The following is a 14,284-nucleotide window of genomic DNA, read 5'->3' as shown; positions in this document are numbered from 1 at the left end:
CAATGTGTAGGTTTTTTTCCTTTTTTTTTTTTTTTTGTTGAAGGTCAACTTCATTAATGGTAATACAGAGTCACATCACCAGTTAGAGACACATATTCACAACAACCATGTCCTTTGGCCCTTATATACACATTCTTATCATCATCTACCATCCAGAATGAGATTTTCACTCTGCAGCGGAGTGTGCGCTGATATGAAACTTCCTGGCAGATTAAAACTGTGTGCCGGACCGAGTTCGAGTATCGGTCCAGTACACAGTTTTAATCTGCCAGGAAGTTTCATGATCTACCTTTCTATGACTATGAGAGTACAGAAGCAAAGCTTGAGGAGGAGCCAAGTGACTACCAGCAACATTTTTAACTTCACTAAAATTACGATAAGCAATCACATCTTTAGGATTAAAGTTCTCAAGAGCACCAATGTCAGCAATGCCACCACACCTGGCTACAGCAACAGTACGCCAACCATTCCGGTTAACAGAAGGAATAGAAACAGTTTGACTAACAGAAAAACTAAATTTACATCCTAGAAAAACAGAAGGTCCTTCAATCACAGGATTGGAACAAACACCTTACTGTTCCCAGTCTTGAATTCAACATTATCAACAGCACGATACAACGTATCGCTTGAGCAACGATGACGACGATATCAACCAACCATCCTGTGAGCCGTTCAATGCCGTTGCACGTACAGGTCCCCGATTCACATTTACAAAAGGTGTTCGAAACAGTCACCATTTGCTTGTATGCATGTATTTGTAAGGGGTCTGGGATCCCACGAATATAGATGGTAGAATCCGACACCCAGGTCTATGGCAGACAGGAGTCGAATGTCGAGCGCTGCAAGAGGCAGTGGGATTAGTGTCGAGTGAGCAGTAGTACTGGAGAGACGGGCAAGAATGGTGCTCGAGTGAGTAGTAAACGGTAAACTCACCGGAGTATGACAAATGAGCGCGTCCCCATGATCGTCGTGGGGTTGACCCTCACTAATACCGATTCGCCAGTGATATGAAACCAAAAGTGACAAGTGCCGAATTACGTGTTTCGCGTCAACCGCGTCGGCCAGTGACAACCATGGATTGCAGTGAGGATTGTTGTGAATGTTAACCATCAGCATTGCGTGTGACGAAGTACTTAAAAACACAAACCCATAAAGAACAAAACTGGGGTGTTTCATATTGCATCGCTCAAGCCCAACCGCTGCGCGCGTGGTGAGGTATGTCACTTGGTGACATCACATATTTAACAGTTATTCAAATGGTTCAGATTGCTCTGAGCACTATGGGACTTTATATATGAGGTCATCATACGAGTATAACACTACTATATGCTACTGCTGTACCATAACCTTAAAGTTGGAGACAGGTTTTGAAATAAAATTATCTTATTGAAGCAATTATGGTATAAAGCAACAGATCAGTGTTACCCTCTGAGAGGAATTTTGTTATGTCGACCGTGTTGTACCTAACGGAGATGGCATGTCGGAAGTGAAAGTCATAATTACGTAAATATTCAAACAGTAACAAATGATGTTTTACCTAGCTACACTGTTTAAAGAATAAGGAAAACGGTTGCCAGCCTAATTAGGCAAGTGAAAGATAAAGTTCTTGTTTAAGAAACTAGGTACGAGTAATCTTAACGGACAAACACAACCTATATTTTGCCACAAGCGAGTGCAATGAACTCTGATACATGCATACGTCCACGGTTAAGACTGGAAGCTGACAGAGCAGGACAGACTATTTGTATAAATATAACAGATAATGAAACACACTATTACTTTCAGGGCGTATTCAAACTGAATGGTCTTTATAACTTTACTATTAATATTCACTGTAGAAACATAAATTGGACATAGATTCAGTATTATTGTTCACACATTTTCATAATTGACACAGAATTATAAATGTTGTTCACTACAAAATTATGAACTGGTCACAGGTTAAGTCTCTCTCAGTTAAATACTTTACCATTTAAAATGAAAATTAATTGGAATGCACTAACAGGTTACTTCTCACTGTCTTTTGAATAAAGAAATTATTGTTTTCATAAAAAGTGGTAGAGGATAACCTGTGGATCTTATTACACTATTAATATGCACTTTCAATACCCGAAAAAAGAAGTGCTTAGGAAGTAAATATAACTTTCCACAACTGCAATTCACGACTTTTGCTGCAGTGAGACACAATGTTGACAGATTTATATGAAACTGACTCAACTTTTAAAATTTACTACAGACAGCAATGAGATCATTTACCAAGCAAAACTTTATAAGCCTCAGTCTTAAGAACTGCTAATTATGAAGTTGGCACCAAGATATTAATAAGCAGTTTTAATAGGAAAATTATTTTCAGCAAACATCATTTAATTTAACTCACTCTCTTGCCACATTAACTTTAACTTTCTTTTTATTATGTTTAACAGGCATTAATTAGCAAAACACTGGGCTTTAATGTTCTTTCAGAAAGGACACTCCGTAATCACTTTAGTTCACACGGAGAGGAACCTGAGAGGTGTTATGATAAGGAAAAAAAATCAAGGTAGGTACATGAATTCAATTATAAGTTACCTTATATATGAGCACACTAACACATCCAATAAGCTGATCCTTCACTGTACACTATTATAGTATTTCGTTACAGTGATTGTGCAATGTGGTGGCAGCTGCATGTTGGTAGGTGGATTTGCAGGCAGAATTGCTGGACTCTGTTTCTTCTTGGTGGCGATGATGGATACCAATTCCAAAATCGTTCCAGCTATTTATCCATCCATCCTAGGCATTGGACAGTGGCAGAAAAATCCTCTCTCGGAACCAGCAGAATGTACAACTTTTACATGGGCATAGCACAGTTTGGTATCTCGTCCCCGACTGACTCTTGTTCCACCTTTTCTACCTAGGCCAACCACAATTTGCACGCGCTAATAAGTTCCCTTCCCGAGGGGAACCACACTGCCTCTTACACACAAAATAACTAAGATTACTAAGTGAAGGTCAGCAGTATAGATAACAGCAAACAAACATTTTAAATAAAACAGAAGATTTGCACATATTAGTATTTCTACAAAAAAATTATTCACCCAAATTCCAAATGTATACAGTAAGTTTTGTCTCCCTCCAATTGAGACAAAGAATTTAGATGACAGATATACTATATTGCATAGAATCAAACCAAGACATCCAAAGTTTTTTTTTTTTTTTTTTTTTTTTTTTTTACAAAGAAAGGAGTATACAATTTTGTGTTATCGATTCAATTAAATATATTTACAGAAGCTCAACGCTGTAACATTAAATGAAACGAAAGCAAAATAAATCAGTACAGCACTAGAGTTATGGTGTTACAGTCAGTCCTCTAGAACTTTGAACTACTTAAACCGAACTAACCTAAGGACATCACACACATCCATCCCCGAGGCAGGATTCGAACCTGCGACCGTAGCGGTCGCGAGGTTCCAGACTGAAGCTCCTAGAACCGCTCGGCCACACCGGCCGGCCATTTAACATCCATCTTCGAGGTATTTTGCGACAATTGCGACCCCACGTGTCGAGTATTAAATTACTAGTCTCAGTGTCATCTACGTCCCTTCGGTTTTTTTTACGTTAACAAGAGCCACCCAGTATGTCCGTCTTTCAGAGTCGTAGAGACACATGCCTTCATACATAACCGTGTATGAAAGTGCATGGGCTACAGGCCCTGAGGGAGTTTCAGTACATTGGAAGCCTACAGGTCCTCGACACAGACCGATACCACCAGTTAAACATGCAGCGCGCCGTCTGCCTTGCCCGCACCTGTTCCCCCCTCCAGAGAAGCTTCCCGCCACTCGCAGCCTGAACGTGGTGCTCACGTAAGGCGCGCGCTCCGACTGCAGATCTGGGGGCGCGCGGATAAATACGTCTCCGCGGCGGTGTTTAATATTCCACACCGTGGCCGGCAGCCCTACCCGCTCCCCATCGGGCTTGCGTAAAGCGCCTACGTGCCAAAAATACCACCACACATTCGGCCGCTTCCATTAATACATCAGCGCGACCGTAAAAGCCGAGCGCGCCGAGTTTATTAACAAAGTTATCTGGTGATTTACGTAGCGTCGGGTCTTATCTGCCTCAATAAATCACTTAGGACCGGAGCACGGAAAAGGCGTTGCGCTACACGGTGGTCTTGTACCGTGCATTCCGGCACCTGCACCTGTAAGCCAGATGCTTTTAGAAAGAAGGACGGTCGATCGCTAAATGTGTAGCAAAATCCGCTCGTATAACATAACGTTCGGTCTCGGTTGCTAAGCCGTGAGAGGAAAGGTAACTCGATGTCTGAATCGGCTCCGAAACAATTTTTGAATTACATTAAGTTCATACCAAGAGTCCTCACTGTGATTCCTCCTGCAGAAAAGTTCATTCACTGAGTTGCTCATTTTTACACCACACAAATAAACAAACGTATAGAGCAGACGATGCACTTACGATAAAAATCCAATTTACCGGTAACTGAAGTCGTTCTCACGTGAAAGTGTTCTTGCGCAAGGAGATGGTCGTGCCATGTCGTCCCAGCAATTTACAGCCAGGGCAACAACACCACAGGAGCAAAGATGCGTGCTGATGCCGGTGTCAGAGACTCGCCACTTGCGAGAGTTCCACCAGGGCCACCGGCGGCACTGAGGATGTGTACTCCGTTTACATACCGGGTGGAGACATTCTAGATGTCGAATGGGTCCTCCAGGATGCCATGAAGAGCACAGGATGCAGCCAACTGCAGGTGATGGCTCACGTCGGTACCTATGATATGTGTCACTTTGGATCAGAAGAGATTCTCTCCGATTTGAGGCTACGAAATGGTAAATGCTGCCAGTCTTGCTTGCGAGATGAAAGCAGAACCGACCATTTGCAGCATAGTCGACAGGCTCTAGTAGAGAGCCGAGTGGAGGGTCTGAATCAGAGGACAGACGGATCTGCGACCGTGTAGGTTGTAAATTCCTCGACTTGCGCCTTAGGGTAGTTGGGTTTCGGGTACCGCTGAACAGGTCAGGAGTCGACTACATGCAGGAGGCGGCTACATGAGTAGCAGGGGTTGTGTGACAGGGACTGGGCGGTTTTTTTAAGATAGAGTGTCTCGGGAAAACACAAGAAGGGCTTTAGTCAGAAAGTATGCAGGCTGAAAACAGGAAGAACGTAGATACAGGAACCATCGATATAACAGTTGTAAATTGTCATAGCCGTGTTGGGAAAGTACCAGAGCTGCAAGTGCTAACAGAAAACACTGACACTCAAATCGTTGTAGGCGTTGAAAGCTGGCTAAAGCCGGAGATAAGTTCAGCCGAAACTTTTGCGAAGAGTCTAACGGTGTTCCGAAAGGATAGGCTCAACATAGTTGGTCGTGGCGGGTATGTTGCTGTTACAAGTAGTTTGTCTTGTCACGAAATTGAAGCAGATAGTTCCTGCGAACTAGTATGGACAGAGGTTATTGTTGGTAACTGGAATAAATTAATAATTGGATCCTTTTACCGACCTCCCATTTCAGATGATAAAGTTGCTCAAAGGTTCAAAGAAAACTTGAGTCTGATTTCAAACACTGAATTACAGTTGGTGGTGAATTTAACTTACCCTCGATATGTTGGGGAAAATACATGTTTAATTCCGGAAGTATGCATAAAATATCATCCGAAATTGTGCTAAAAGCATTGTATGAAAATTACTTCGAGCAGTTAGTTCATGAGCCCACGCGAATCGTAAACGGTTGTGAAAATACACTTGACCTCTTAGCAACAAATAATCCTCAGTTAATAGCAAGCATCAAAACGGATACAGGGATTTGTGAACACACGGTTGTCGTAGCGAGACTGTATATTGAAACCCCTCCCCCACCCAAAAAATAAATAAATAAATAAATGAAAAGTTTACCTATTTAAAAAACAGGTAAAAATTCACTTGATGCCTTCCTCAGAGACAATCTCCACTCCTTTCAAATTACCAATATAGGTGTAGACCAGATGTGGCTTAAATTCAAAGAAATAGTATCGGCAGCAATTGAGAGATTTATACCAAATAAATTGTCAAACGACGAAGCTTTCTTGGTTCACAAAACGGGTCAGAACATTGTTGCAGAAGCAACGAAAAAAAAATGCCAAATTTAAACAGAAGCAAAACCTCCAAGATTGGCGATGTTTTACAGAAGCTCAAAATATAGCGCAGACTTCAATGCAAGATGTTTATAATAGTTTGCACAGCGAAACTTCGTGTCGAAACCTGGCAGAAAATCCAAAGAGATTCTGGTCGTATGTGGAGTATGCTAGCGGCCAAGACACAATCAATGCCTTCTCTGCGCGGTAGCAATGGAGATACTATCGAAGTCGAAGGAGTGTTACTAAACACAGTCTTCCGAAATGCCTACACAAAATAAGATGAAGTAAATATTCCAGAGTTCTAATAATTAACAGCTACCAACATGAGTAATGTAGAAGTAGACACCCTCGGACTAGTGAAACAACTTAAATCACTTAATAAAAGCAAGTTTTCCGATCCAGACTCTATACCAATTAGGTTCCTTTCAGAAAGGAAAGTTGCACAGGTCACACCATTGTTGAAGAAAGGTAGTGGGAATAATCCACTAAATTAAAGACCCATATTACTAACGTTGATATTCAGCAGGATTTTGAAACATTTATTATGTTCGAACACCGATACACAGTCAACACGGATTTAGAAAACTTGGTTATTATGAAACACAAGTAGTTCTTTACTCGCACGAAGTGGTGAGTGCTCTTGACAATGGATTTCAAATTGATTCCACATTTCTGGGTTTCCGGAAGGGTTCTGACACTTTACCACACAAGCGGCTCGTAGTGAAATTGAGTGCTTATGGAATATCGCCTCAGTTATGTGACTAGATTCGTGATTTCCTATCAGAGAGACCAGTACTACATCGTCCAGGGTTATCAGCTGGAACTCTCAATGTGTAAAATCGTATTCGTGGTAGCTGAAACCAAGCGTTTGTTATCTTCATCGTTTCCTCTTGACAAAATTGACAAAGCCGTTCGCCTCGATCATTTCGTATCCCTAGTCCATATGGACCGACTAGTTCCTCAGATCTTCCCTCTCCTATATTAGAGTTAATATCACCCATTATTAACCTATCTCACATGTGGAGCTAACTGGCTTCTTTTTCAGTGAAGTTAAATGTATTACAACGAGCAAAAGCTACGGAATCCAAGCGACATTTGTAAACATCTTGAGACCATAATAAGGTCTAATCAACTGAGAGCCTAATCACATGAGAGCGATTATATAAGATTTCCATGTTTTACTCTAAATACGTTTTTCATCTCACAGAGGATTACTTATTATCTGAAGTACATATTCAACATTATCTTGGCGTACAGTCAGTGTTGATCCATCATTGCCTTTTCCCAAATGCAAATGTAACAGCGATAATTAACTGAAACCCTCACCTGGCGACAGGTGTTGTTGATATATCTCGATGGGGACAGCTGAAAATGGTTGCCCCGACTTGGACTAGAACCCGGGATCTCCTGCTTACATAGCAGATGTACTATCCACCTGAGCCACCGAGGACACAGTTGAATAGCGCGACTGCACAGACTTATCCCTCGCACGCTTCCCGTGAGACCCACATTCCCAGCTGTCCACAATCTACATACGTAATGTACCTAAAGATATTTGCCCATCCACTCATTACTCACGCACACTAAGGTGACGATTCCTGTAAGATTTATTCTAGGGAAGCTGCATGGTCATCAGTGGAATCAGTTCTTTCGAGGCCACTTACTATCGTCATATATATATAGTTAACAGCTACCATGCCATTGGCCTTCGTCTGTGCGAATGCGCACAGGTTGCCCGAACTCTTCCGGGAATTGTCACCATAGTGTGTGCGAGTAATGATTGGATGGGCAAATATCTATTAGGTACATTACGTATGTAGATTGTGGACAGTTGGGAATGTGGGTCTCACCCTGCAAGCGTGAAAGGGATAAGTCCCTGCAGTCCCGCTATTTATCCGTGTCCTCGGTGGCTCAGGTGGATAGAGCCGTCGTGTCTGATTTGTTTCCTGCGAGCGGATCAGGAAGAGGCGGACAGACACTAACCTGGCTGAGGTGGATTGGGCTGGTCCAGCTCGTAGTTCTGGAGCAGAGTCTGTAAAGCTGGAATAACTTTTAAACCAGGGAACTCGGCGTGATCGTAAATAAGTTTATAATTAAGAAGATAGAGAGTTAAACATTATTCAAGCTTACGATGCACTGACATCTGAACTAAGCTGTGGGAGGTGTAACCACTACTCTGTGCAACCAGACGCCGCGCGAGTCTAAGTCCCGTCCTTGAGGCAGAGTAGCGCATTGACCACGTCGGAGGCAGAATACCAGCGGAATCCTCGACAGGCTGTTAAGTTTCTAACGCCGGAAATGCATATCCTCCTATTTCCATCTATTGTACTATAAATTTTTTCCTTATTTTGTTACATGAAGGTATGACATTTCTGTGTCTTTATATATTGTAATTGTTTTAGCATACACTCTTGGCAAAGGAAAAAAGAACACATTGACACCGGTGTGTCAGACCCACCATACGTGCTCCGGACACTGCGAGAGGGCTGTACAAGTAATGATCACACGCACGGCAAAGCGGACACACCAGGAACCGCGGTGTTGGCCATCGAATGGCGCTAGCTGCGCAGCATTTGTGCACCGCCGCCGTCAGTGTCAGCCAGTTTGCCGTGGCATACGGAGCTCCATCGCAGTCTTTAACACTGGTAGCATGCCGCGACAGCGTGGACGTGAACCGTAAGTGCAGTTGACGGACTTTGAGCGAGGGCGTATAGCGGGCATGTGGGAGGCCGGGTGGACGTACCGCCGAATTGCTCAACACGTGGGGCTTGAGGTCTCCACAGTACATCGATGTTGTCGCCAGTGGTCGGCGGAAGGTGCACGTGCCCGTCGACCTGGGACCGGACCGCAGCGACGCACGGATGCACGCCAAGACCGTAGGATCCTACGCAGTGCCGTAGGGGACCGCACCGCCACTTCCCACCAAATTAGGGACACTGTTGCTCCTGGGGTATCGGCGAGGACCATTCGCAAACGTCTCCATGAAGCTGGGCTACGGTCCCGCACATCGTTAGGCCGTCTTTCGCTCACGCCCCAACATCGTGCAGCCCGCCTCCAGTGGTGTCGCGACAGGTGTGAATGGAGGGACGAATGGAGACGTGTCGTCTTCAACGATGAGAGTCGCTTCTGCCTTGGTGCCAATGATGGTCGTATGCGTGTTTGGGCCGGCCGCGGTGGTCTCGCGGTTCTAGGCGTGTAGTCCGGAACCGTGCGCCTGCTACGGTCGCAGGTTCGAATCCTGCCTCGGGCATGGATGTGTGTGATGTCCTTAGGTTAGTTAGGTTTAAGTAGTTCTAAGTTCTAGGGGACTGATGACCACAGCAGTTGAGTCCCATAGTGCTCAGAGCCATTTTTTGCGTGTTTGGCGCCGTGCAGGTGAGCGCCACAATCAGGACTGCATACGACCGAGGCACACAGGGCCAACACCCGGCATCATGGTGTGGGGAGCGATCTCCTACACTGGCCGTACACCTCTGGTGATCGTCGAGGGTACACTGAATAGTGCACGGTACATCCAAACCGTCATCGAACCCATCGTCCTAGACCGGCAAGGGAACTTGCTGTTCCAACAGGACAATGCACGTCCGCATGTATCCCGTGCCACCCAACGTGCTCTAGAAGGTGTAAGTCAACTACCCTGGCCAGCAAGATCTCCGGATCTGTCCCCCATTGAGCATGTTTGGGACTGGATGAAGCGTCTTCTCACGCGGTCTGCATGGCCAGCACGAACGCTGGTCCAACTGAGGCGCCAGGTGGAAATGGCATGGCAAGCCGTTCCACAGAACTACATCCAGCATCTCTACGATCGTCTCCATGAGAGAATAGCAGCCTGCATTGCTGCGAAAGGTGGATATACACTGTACTAGTGCCGACATTGTGCATGCTCTGTTGCCTGTGTCTATGTGCCTGTGGTTCTGTCAGTGTGATCATGTGATGTATCTGACCCCAGGAATGTGTCAATAAAGTTTCCACTTCCTGGGACAATGAATTCACGGTGTTCTTACTTCAATTTCCAGGAGTGTATGAAGCAGCGGAGTCCCCCAGTATATTCTGGAAACCGGCATGAATGTCAGTTTGCGTTCATACCTTTCTTTACGAAGTATGTTATCACTGCCAGAATCTCGATTTGTTTTCTAAATATTATTTGTATTTGTACGCTGGGTCTTGCCTAGGGAAAACTATTCTATCGAACGATTACATCGATAGGTCGTGTGAAGAATCAAAGTGTTTAGGATCTTTGGTAGTGTTAACTCTGCCACGTGGAGCGCGGGCAGAGAGAAGTCTGGCTGGAGTAGGGCGGTGGAGCAGGTGTGTTGCGTGACGCTCCCGCGAGTTGCCCCGCTTTCGGGGTTTGGCAGCATCTAATTGCGCTCGACTTGCTATGATAGTTTCTGACACGGTGTCGCGGACGCGAAGCATTAGCTGACGCACATCAACAGCCCGTTTCACCTGGTGACAGTGTCGAGAAGAAGGCGCGACAAGATCCAGCTTCTGCAACAGCGACGGCCGACAATGAGTGATTGTCGTCACCTCCTCGATCGACGACTTCAAACCTTCAATCAACCAACAAGGAAGACTGGAAGCACTTAAAGTTTTAGAACTGCATCACAGTGCTCAACTTTTAATACCATAGCATGAACATTTGTTGCTCATTGTCCCAATTGCATTACCAAGCAGGGTCCCTTCCTTTTCCGAAATGAACCCTAGTGTCGTTGCAATTCAAACGCCAGCATTAAAGTAATATTATTCCATTTCACTGCTTTAATTTCAAAGTTCAGTTAAGGTATTCATAGGTGGCTACAATCATTATATTACACAAGCACAAATTAAGACTGCGAGTTTTGTTACCATATTTTAGCTTACCTGTGAGTGCAGCTCAGCTTCATACGCACTAAATTTTACTATTGTAAATTCTTCATAATCATATAATTCAAGTTCAACATTAAATCCCTTATTTCTAAACTGCATAGATTCAAGTAGCTTTTGAAATGATTGTTGATGTACATCAATGTATCTTTATTTTACTGTATTTCGTAGTGCTACAGAAACAAAGCTCACTATTAATTTCAGTCACTAAATTAACTTTCAGTTTTCCAGTGTTATTACTTCTTTTGCTAAATTAAGTCAGAGTGTAGCGAAATTTATTACTTCTGACAAATATTCAGTTTTCACACAAAACGTGTCAACCTTCAGTTGCCACGCTTTTAGGGCTAAATATATGTGCATTAATCTAAATATATGTGCATTTACTTTCTTTATTAATTTTACGTTTTTCTCAAAATTAATTTTCACAAATTTCATTTGCATTTTTCCTTTCATTTGGATGTAACCCTTTCCTCCCTCTTTACCGACAAACTAACTTTGGTGGCGATTGCTTTTCCCAAATTTCCATTAGTTGCATGCGGTTTAATTTTTCACTGTCATTAAGATGGATAAGTGAGGGGGAGGTTAAAGGTGGGGACGTGGTTGTGCGAAAATTAGTCATCGAACATGGAAATCAGACGAAGAACAGAGAGGGCCCGCAGTGCATTCACGAACTTTAACAAAGCATCATTAGCACTGACTTTGGTCTTAAGCTCAGAATCAGATTTATAAAGTCATAATGACCACAATAATGCTTCCACATCAATATCGTTAGAGAAACTGGTAAAAACAGTTGTCCTATTGGGAGAATAAGGACCTTTGTTCTACAAATTATCAGAGAAAATTCTTGACACCTTTGAGCCCCCTCTCGTACTCGTCCCAGATCCTTGACTTTTGGCGAGGGCGGTAGGTAAATATTTTCAATAAAATTTTCTTTGTGCTTCGTAGCGTTGGAGCCAGGATGGGTGAAGCGAAGGTATTAAGTTCAACCAGGTGACATACTCAGACAACTCAGCTGGTTACCGAGTCACCGATGCGTGATAACCCTGGTTTCGAGTCAATGCATTGCTCTGGGCTTCAGCTTGGCTAAAAGTTCTATTACAGCTAATGCATCGCTGAAGAATAACAGGTTCATTCTTGAAAGAAAATCGGAAGCTGCATACTATTGACAGTCATTTATGCAAATTATTTACATTCCACTGCAATTAGTAATCACGTACCAGAAAATTAGAAAACTTACATTTCTATAAAAAGAGTGATGATCCACATAATATGTGAGACATAGCGTGATACGTTTTATAACAGTACGACGGCCATCAGATATGCTTGAAGGTACAAAGAAGGCGCATCTGAATGTACAGAACGCTAAAAAAACCTGAAATATGATATTGTTAAAACGATTACACAATACATATCTTAACCTTTAAGGAAGGATGAAGTCAGACTGTTGTGTGAAACTATTCTCGTTGCTTTTACTTTAATTTGGATCACTATAAGGATTCGGTTTAATCGGTAAAATGGAGTTGCATGATGGAGTTGCATGGTTTAAAACTCAAAAACCGTATAGCTTTGACAAAACAACTTGTATCACAGCGTTCTGAAGTATTAGATTGTAGTAGGTGGCCACATTAGAACATCATTGTTTGGATATGTGAAAGTGGTGAGTGATGCGACAGAACACTTATCTATTCCACAACAAAATCCCCTCTGATATTGGCTTTCTGTCCTCTTGTTAGAGACCAAGAAAGTTCAGACACTTAGACAGCACTTATCACTGTAAGATGTTAGTTAAATAGTCGTAGCACGCAACACTGAAAATGGCACAAGTAGGCTCTCAGAACGAACTCACAAGTAGCGAATTTGTTTCGCAATGGTGCCAGGCAATTACTCGTCATATATCGCGCGTTCTTCCATTGCTGAGAGAATCGTACGGTACCAATGAGTAAAAGTGACAATCGTTTTCAAGTAACTACAGCTTTTTGTAGAACATACGTAATACGTAACTAATTTAACACGATCGTGATTCATCAGACTACCGATAACGGAAGATTACTGAAACATTAACATCGGAATTTCCCTGTTCGAGGACTGAACAAGCTAGTACTGTATATAAATTTTGCCCTCAAACTGTGTCCTTTTCTCTGACTTAAGCGAAAGTCTCCGTTTCCAATTTTGTTGAAATGCAGGTAACGTTCAGCCGGAACAAGCTGCGTGTGTCAGGAGCGGTCGTTTTCTTCAAACAGTCGAGTATTTAAGGATAAGCCGACGGGTGTCCGCTTATTTTGGCCATCCTTCCACTGACCGAAGTTCTCCGAAATTGGGCTGGTACTTGCCGTGTTCTCCTGTCGAGCCCCATATGTTGATGAACGGTGCACAGTGAAGGCCAGTCCGAGTCGAGTGGGACTTAACAGCAAGATTTGTGGCGTTTGTTTAGGCATTGTGGAAACGTCGTGTGTTCAGCAGCAGTCAATGTATATTAACTGCGCTCTGCTTTTCGTTTGGTGTGTACTGCGACAGTATTGCACGTGGAATGAGGAATGTCAACTGAAATTATACTTTGAATACAGTTGGTCATGACAGTTTCACTTGCCGCCTGTAATTTGGAAGTACTTCATCGCCCCAATGGAATGTACAATGCTCCACTATAGTTTTTTAGACATCGTACGGACACTTTGTTGTATCTTGAAAGTGAACCAATAGTATGTTGTTTCGGTTTAGCTATTGGAAATGGAAATTCCATGTAGCTAGGGCCTCCCGTAGGGCAGACCGTTCGCCTGATGCAAGTCTTTCGGGTTGACGCCACTTCGGCGACTTGCGTTTCGATGGGGATGAAATAATGATGATAAGGACAACATAACACCCAGTCCCTGACCGGGGAAAATATATGACCCATCCGGGAATCGAACCCGGGCCGGTAGGTATGAAGTTCCGCTGACCACTCAGCTACCAGGGGAGGATGGTTTAGCTATTGCTCGCCTACCTTGGTCGTAGAATAAAGTGAACGTTTTGTTGGGTGGATTGGAACGGCTTTGGACGAGATAATTATTTAGTAAAGAAAAAAATCCTCTAACAATACCACCACTTGCAAAGTAGGTTAGAAATCAGATTAATAATGTTGCTCACGCAGCATATGTTCGCTTCATCGGGCAAGAACAAAGTTATTGACTGTGGATGGTGTCGTCAGAATGGAAATAATGAAGTCACTGTAAAAAAGTCATTAATTTTGGCACTTATCTTGAATCGATTCCCACGTAGGTTTCGTCGAAGTTGTTACTGCACACCTTGTTGATTCTAGGGTGATTTCACTTTGACTG

The sequence above is a fragment of the Schistocerca gregaria genome, chromosome 2 (assembly GCF_023897955.1).
Source record: "Schistocerca gregaria isolate iqSchGreg1 chromosome 2, iqSchGreg1.2, whole genome shotgun sequence".
NCBI classification, from domain to species: Eukaryota; Metazoa; Arthropoda; class Insecta; order Orthoptera; family Acrididae; genus Schistocerca; species Schistocerca gregaria.
This window is presented reverse-complemented; position numbering follows the sequence as displayed.